Source organism: Peromyscus eremicus, chromosome 2 (assembly GCF_949786415.1).
Source record: "Peromyscus eremicus chromosome 2, PerEre_H2_v1, whole genome shotgun sequence".
Lineage (NCBI taxonomy): Eukaryota > Metazoa > Chordata > Mammalia > Rodentia > Cricetidae > Peromyscus > Peromyscus eremicus.
Window position 1 is genome coordinate 114,118,631 of NC_081417.1, and position 6,000 is coordinate 114,124,630.

Consider the following 6,000-nt stretch of genomic DNA (forward strand, 5'->3'; position numbering starts at 1 on the left):
AGGTGGTCTGTGCTTTGAATCTGCATCCCATCCTACCTGACTGTAACTTAGTACCCATAGATCAGCTGTCCCCTTCCATCTTCCAGTACCTTCCAGGAACCTGTTTCAGTTTGTCAAAGTGGAGATTGAACCTCGGGACTGGCGCGTGATGGGCAGTTGCTCTATCCAGCCCTTTTTACAGCTCAGCTGGCCAGGAAGGCCTTGCGCTCCTTCTGTTGTTCAGGAAGGACAGAAAAGTAATAACTGACCATGTGAGACGCTGTCTGAAGAAAGATGATTCTTTGTATCCCTCCATCTCTGTTCTCACAGTGCTACTTTACGATCTAACATCTATTGTCCACTTTTTACTTTCAAAGTCTCAGTTTCCTTACAAAACCTTCCCTTCCTCATCCTGAGTGCTACTTGCAAGACTGGCCCTACGTCTTTGCTCCAGAAGTTACTACTGGCGGTGAGGCTGGAAGTATAGCTCAGTGGTAAAGCATACTCAATTCCAGTGCCAAAAAGAAAAAAAAAGGTGACAAACTGTCACAATCCTGTATCCAAGATGTAAAAAGACTGCCAAGAGTTGGAAGCTACATAGTGACCAAGTCCTAGGCCAGCCTGAGTTACTTAACAAGACCCCGGCTCAAAAAAAAAAAAAGCAGTTGCTGTGGAGCCCATGCCTAGCTCAGCTTTGGCCAATGAGATCAGGCCAGATCTTTTTATGGACCTAATGTAAGAGGGACACTCTTTCCATCAATGTTGCCAAGTTGGTAAAAGGTGAGCCTGAAGCCACTGCTAGCCATCTGGTTCCACGAGAGAAGAGTCTGCCCGGGATAAAAAAGCCAAGAGAAAGAAAGGTGACCTGAGCGTGGAGGACTGATTCCTGACAGTGTCCTTTAGCATGGGATTAGCAAAGGGAAAGGCAGGCATGGTCTTTGTCGTCGCTGAGCCTGTAGAAGGCTAACAGGGCACACACTGAGGTGGACTTCCAGGCAGGCAAGGAAAGGCATGTAAACATATATGGAAGTGATGAGCAGGAGCTGGCTGAGAGGTGACATAGAACACTCAATGGCTGGACCACATAGTACTTTCGGGGAATTCAACATGAGTACAGCATATGTAACATGGCCCCAGACACAATCTCATGTGACCCAGGACTTTAAAATCCCTCACAGTGAATTATGCCAGAGTGTGTTCGGCTGTGAGTAGTGGCAGTCTGATTAATTGTGACTCACAGTGACAACATTGAACTGTATGGAAGCAGAGCTGGGACCAGTGCTTCACAATGCCAGTAGGATGCCGAGGTGTTCCCATCTCTCTGCCTCGCCACCCTCAGATTTTCTTTTCCTTTCCAGTTTAACTTTTTAAAAAGTTATCTTTTATTCATTTGTGTGTATGTGTGCCCACTGTGTGTGTGTGTGTGAATGCATGTGGTACGGAGGTCAAAAGTCAACTTTCAGGAGTCATTTTTTTCTTTCCATTGGGTAGATTCTGGAGATGGAACTCAGGTCATTTGGCTTGGTCACAAGTTCCTTTAATCACTGAGCTGTCTTGCCAGTTCCGGTAGAACAATTCTTCGGTTTTTCAAAACAAGATTTCTTTGTGTAGCCCTGGTTGTCCTAGAACTTACTCTGTAGACCAGGCTGGCCTCAAACTCACAGAGATTCACCTGTCTCTGCCTCCCAAGTACTGGGATTAAAGGCAGGTGCCACCATTGCCTGACATAACAATTCTTAAAATAGTTTTTACCTTTATTTATGTATGTATTCAGTATGTATGTATGCATTCAGTATAGGTGTGTGCATATATGTGTGTGTGTGTGGTATGTATGTGTGTATGCACTCAGTGTGTGTGTATGTGTGTGTGTACAGTCATGAGCATACTCTGGTGTGCATGTGGAGGTCAGAGGACAATCTTAGGGAGAGGGTTTTCACCTTCTATCTTGTGGGTTCTGGGAATTGAACTCAGGTTGTCAGGCTTGGCAGCAAGCACCTTGACCCATTAAGCCATCTTGTTGGCCCAGATTTTATTATTATGTAGTCTCTAAGGATATATTTTTATTATTTTTACATTGTGTGTGTGTGTGTGTGTGTGTGTGTGTGTGTGTGTGTATTTGCACATGACTGTAGGTAACTGAGAAGGCCATGGATCCTCAGAAGATGGAGTTACAGGTGTTTGTGAGCCACGATCTTTTCATTACTGAGCTGTCTCTGTCCAGCCTCATTTTGTGTGTGTGTGTGTGTGTGTATATATATATATATATATATATATATATATATATATATATATATATATATATATATAATGGAAGATAGAGTAACAGGCTCTTAAAGATGCCCACAGCCTAATTCCCAGGATTTGAAAATACGTTGCACAGCAAAAAGGACTTTGTTATTCTTTGTTTTATTAGACACGGTCTGCTGTAGTCCATGTTGACCTTGAAATTGTTGTGTAGCCACAGATGCCCTTGAATTCCTAATCTTCCCGCTTCTACCTGCCGAATGCTCAGATTACAAAAGTCCTCTATCAGATCCCACTCATGTGGTGCTATGGAGTCAAACCCAGGGCCTCCTGTATACTGAAAAAGCCCTCTACCAAAGGGCTACATCTGCAGCCTGACAGAAAGGACTTTTGAGATGGGGTTTAACTAAGGATCTTGAGAAAAGGGAATAACCCTGGTTATCAGATGGGTCTAACGTAAGGACAAAGGGCCCTTAGGAGAGAGGCAACAGGACAAGTCAGAGGAGCTGTGTCAACAGGGGTCAGAGCAGAGGAGTGGGGAGAGGGGTGGATTTGGACACACTAAGCAAATAGCTTTGAAAATGAAGGAAGAGGGTTAGAGAGAGGGTAAGAGCAGTGGGTCTCAACCTTCCTGATGCTGTGATACAGTTCCTCATGTTTAGTGACTCCCAACCATAAAATTATTTCATTGCTACTTCATAACTGTAATTTTGCTACTGTTATGAATTGTAAGTATCTGTCCTTTCAGATGGTCTTAGGCGACCTCTGTGAAAGGGTCAGGTGGGTCAAGACCCACAGGTTGAGAACTACTGACTTCGTGACTAAAAGCCTTGCTGATCTTCCAAAGGACTCAGATCAGTGAAGTTTTAATTTAACTCAACTATTATTTATTGTGAACCTACTAGTTAAAAACACAGTGCTGAAAATTGTCAAAAGTTTTTTTTAATAAAGTATTGAAAATATTATGTCATACTGTTTTTTTTTTCTCCTCAGAAGTTTAAATTTTGAGTTGGAGACAGAATGGTTAGCAGCTGTGAGGCCCTGGGTTTGGTTCCAGCATTTATAAAAAGGGGAGGGAACTGGGCCTGCCTGAGCTACAGAGGAAATTCAAGGATAGCCTGGGCAAGTCATTTAGTGAGACCCTTTCTATAAATAAAAAGCATAGGGCCTGAGAGATGGCTCAGAGATTAAGAGAGCTATAGACCTGAGTTTCTTGGTCCTGCCCAGTCCTGCCCAGTTCCACCTGGGCAGAAGCCATTTTTTATAAAATAATCACTCAGAGGCTTAATGTTAATTACAAACTGTTTGATCTATGGCTTGGGCTTATTGCTAGAGAGCTCTTAAATTAACCCATTTCTAGTCATCTATATTTTGCCACGTGGCCATGGCATTACCGGTCTGCTGGCATGTGGTTCCTTGGGCAGCTGGATGGCATCTGCCTTTACTCCACCCTTCTCCCTGTATCTTTGCTTGCATTTCCTGCCTGGCTATAACCTGTCTTACCATAGGCCAAAGCAGCCTCTTTATTAACCAATGGTATCAACATTGCATTCACAGCATACAGAAAGACCATGCCACGGCAGAGAACTTTGCTGTTTTTCTAGAAGACCCAGGTTAAATTCCCAGCACCCAAGTGGTGGCTTACAACTACCTGTAACTTCAGTGTCAGCCATTCCAATACCCCGAGGGGGTGAGGGGACAACTTTAACGGTCATTTAAAGATAATAGTGGGCCTGCCTTTTGTGATGGCAGGTAGGGAATTCTGTGTTGAATTGAGCCAATATATCTGGATAGCATTTTTCTAGTCAAGAAGGAAATAAGGAATGAAATAGTTGTCTAAGCAACATCTCACAGGATTTTGCATCTAATGTCTGAGGAGTGTGATCCCTTACGCTGTTATAGAAGCATAGCAGTCATGCTATTCTTCAGTTGTCCATTCCTGCTGAGTGTCTCAGCCCGTGCAGGTGGCCAGAACTAATCCCCTTTATTTGTTACCATCAAGGCTAGCTGTGGATCTGGAGCTCAGGGGTCACTTGGGCTTGAGAAGAATCTCTGGTTCCTCTAGTCTTCTTGTTATTAGTTGTTTCATTTACGTGAAGATAAGTCAGAAGCCTCGCTTGAACTTGGCTTCACTTGGAAGTATGGCGGAAATTTATCCCCCATACAGAGCTTCCCCTCTGTGGACTGCACATCGGCTAAAACTCACTGGGTGGATTCTCCATGTCCTTCCTGAACAAGAGAACGGGTGACTCTACACAGTTACAGAACATCTTGAGAGATGTCCCACAGTCTCTTGAGACTTCTTGACCTTGGAGGACAAGGGGAAGAAATATTCTCCCTTTTAATCCCTCTGACCACATGAATATAGCCTCTAAGTATGGTTATTGAACATCTAGAAGGTCACTTACACTGGTCTGGTATTTTAACTACTGTGTAATATTTAGGTAAAATTTGAGCAAAAACCAAACAAACTTTTATCAGACATACATTTTTGTTCATTAAGCCAGTCTTTGTCATGGAGTATAGACCAATAAATCAATAACCACTGATTTAAGTAGAGGTTTGACATCACTGTATGGGGTTTTGATGTTTTTCCATCCCTTGCTCAGGCCCTAATAACTTGCTTAAGCTTTCCAGCTTTCTTTTCCATTCTGGAAAAACATGCAGCCATCCTGTGAGATATAATAACATTAGCAACTGAAGAATCCACAAGCCTGGCTTTGATGATCTTTTCCAAGCCAGTCCAGCTGATGTCATGGCAGTGGTTTGGTTTGGAAGATAGCGCTGTATAACACCAGCTTAGTTAAACTGGATACATAAAAAAGTCAATACTCCCTGGGCTTGGTAGGTTCCCAGGACAGCCTTATGGAGAACATGAGGCAGTCTTCCTAATTCCAAGAGTGAAGAACCAGGGCACAATTATAATCAGAACTTGGTGTCCAATGTCTGGGACTCACTCATGATCTTCTGGGATCCAACGGGCCTGGACAGCTTCATTTCCCTGACTTTGCCCTCCACAGCACACCATAGTTCACTTCATAGACTCAGCTTGGATCCACTCTACAGCTGATGCTGTCCTTGGTGGTTAGCTCACAGTCCTGGCATTTCTTGAAGTTTTTGTGCCACCCAAACCAGCACCATGTGAGAGACTCTTATGCCTTACCAAGTTCAGCTGCCAGCAGGAGATGTGATTTTTATATAGTCTCTGGACTATAGCTTCAGTGGGCTGATCCTGAGGAAATGTGTCCAGAAGATTCACCTCAATGATATTGGACTCTTCTTAATCATAGTTTCTCTCTCAGCTCCAGGGTCTTAGAGTTTCTATTGCTGTGATAAAACACCAACTTAGGGAGGAAAGGGTTTATTATACCTTACATTTCTCAGGTCATACTCTGTCATCGAAGGAACTCAAGGCAGGAACCTGGAGGCAGGAGCTGATGCAGACACCATGGTAGAGTGCTACTTACAGGCTTGTTCCTTGTGGCTTGCTCAGTTTGCTTTCTTATAGCACCGAGGACCACTAGCCCAGGGGCGACACTGCCTACATTGAGCTGGGCTCTCCCACATCAATCAGCCGTCAAGAAAATGCCCCACTGCCCCGGCCAGCGGGGTTTTCAATGGGGACCTGAAGGGAGGGCCGGCGAATGAGAGGGACAAGAGACACAAAGAATGAGAGCAAGACAGGACGTCTGATCAAGCTCCAAAATTTTATTTTACTCCCAAGGCATTTATAGGTAGGCAAAGGGGGGTTGCAAGCAGGAAGGGACTTAACTATGG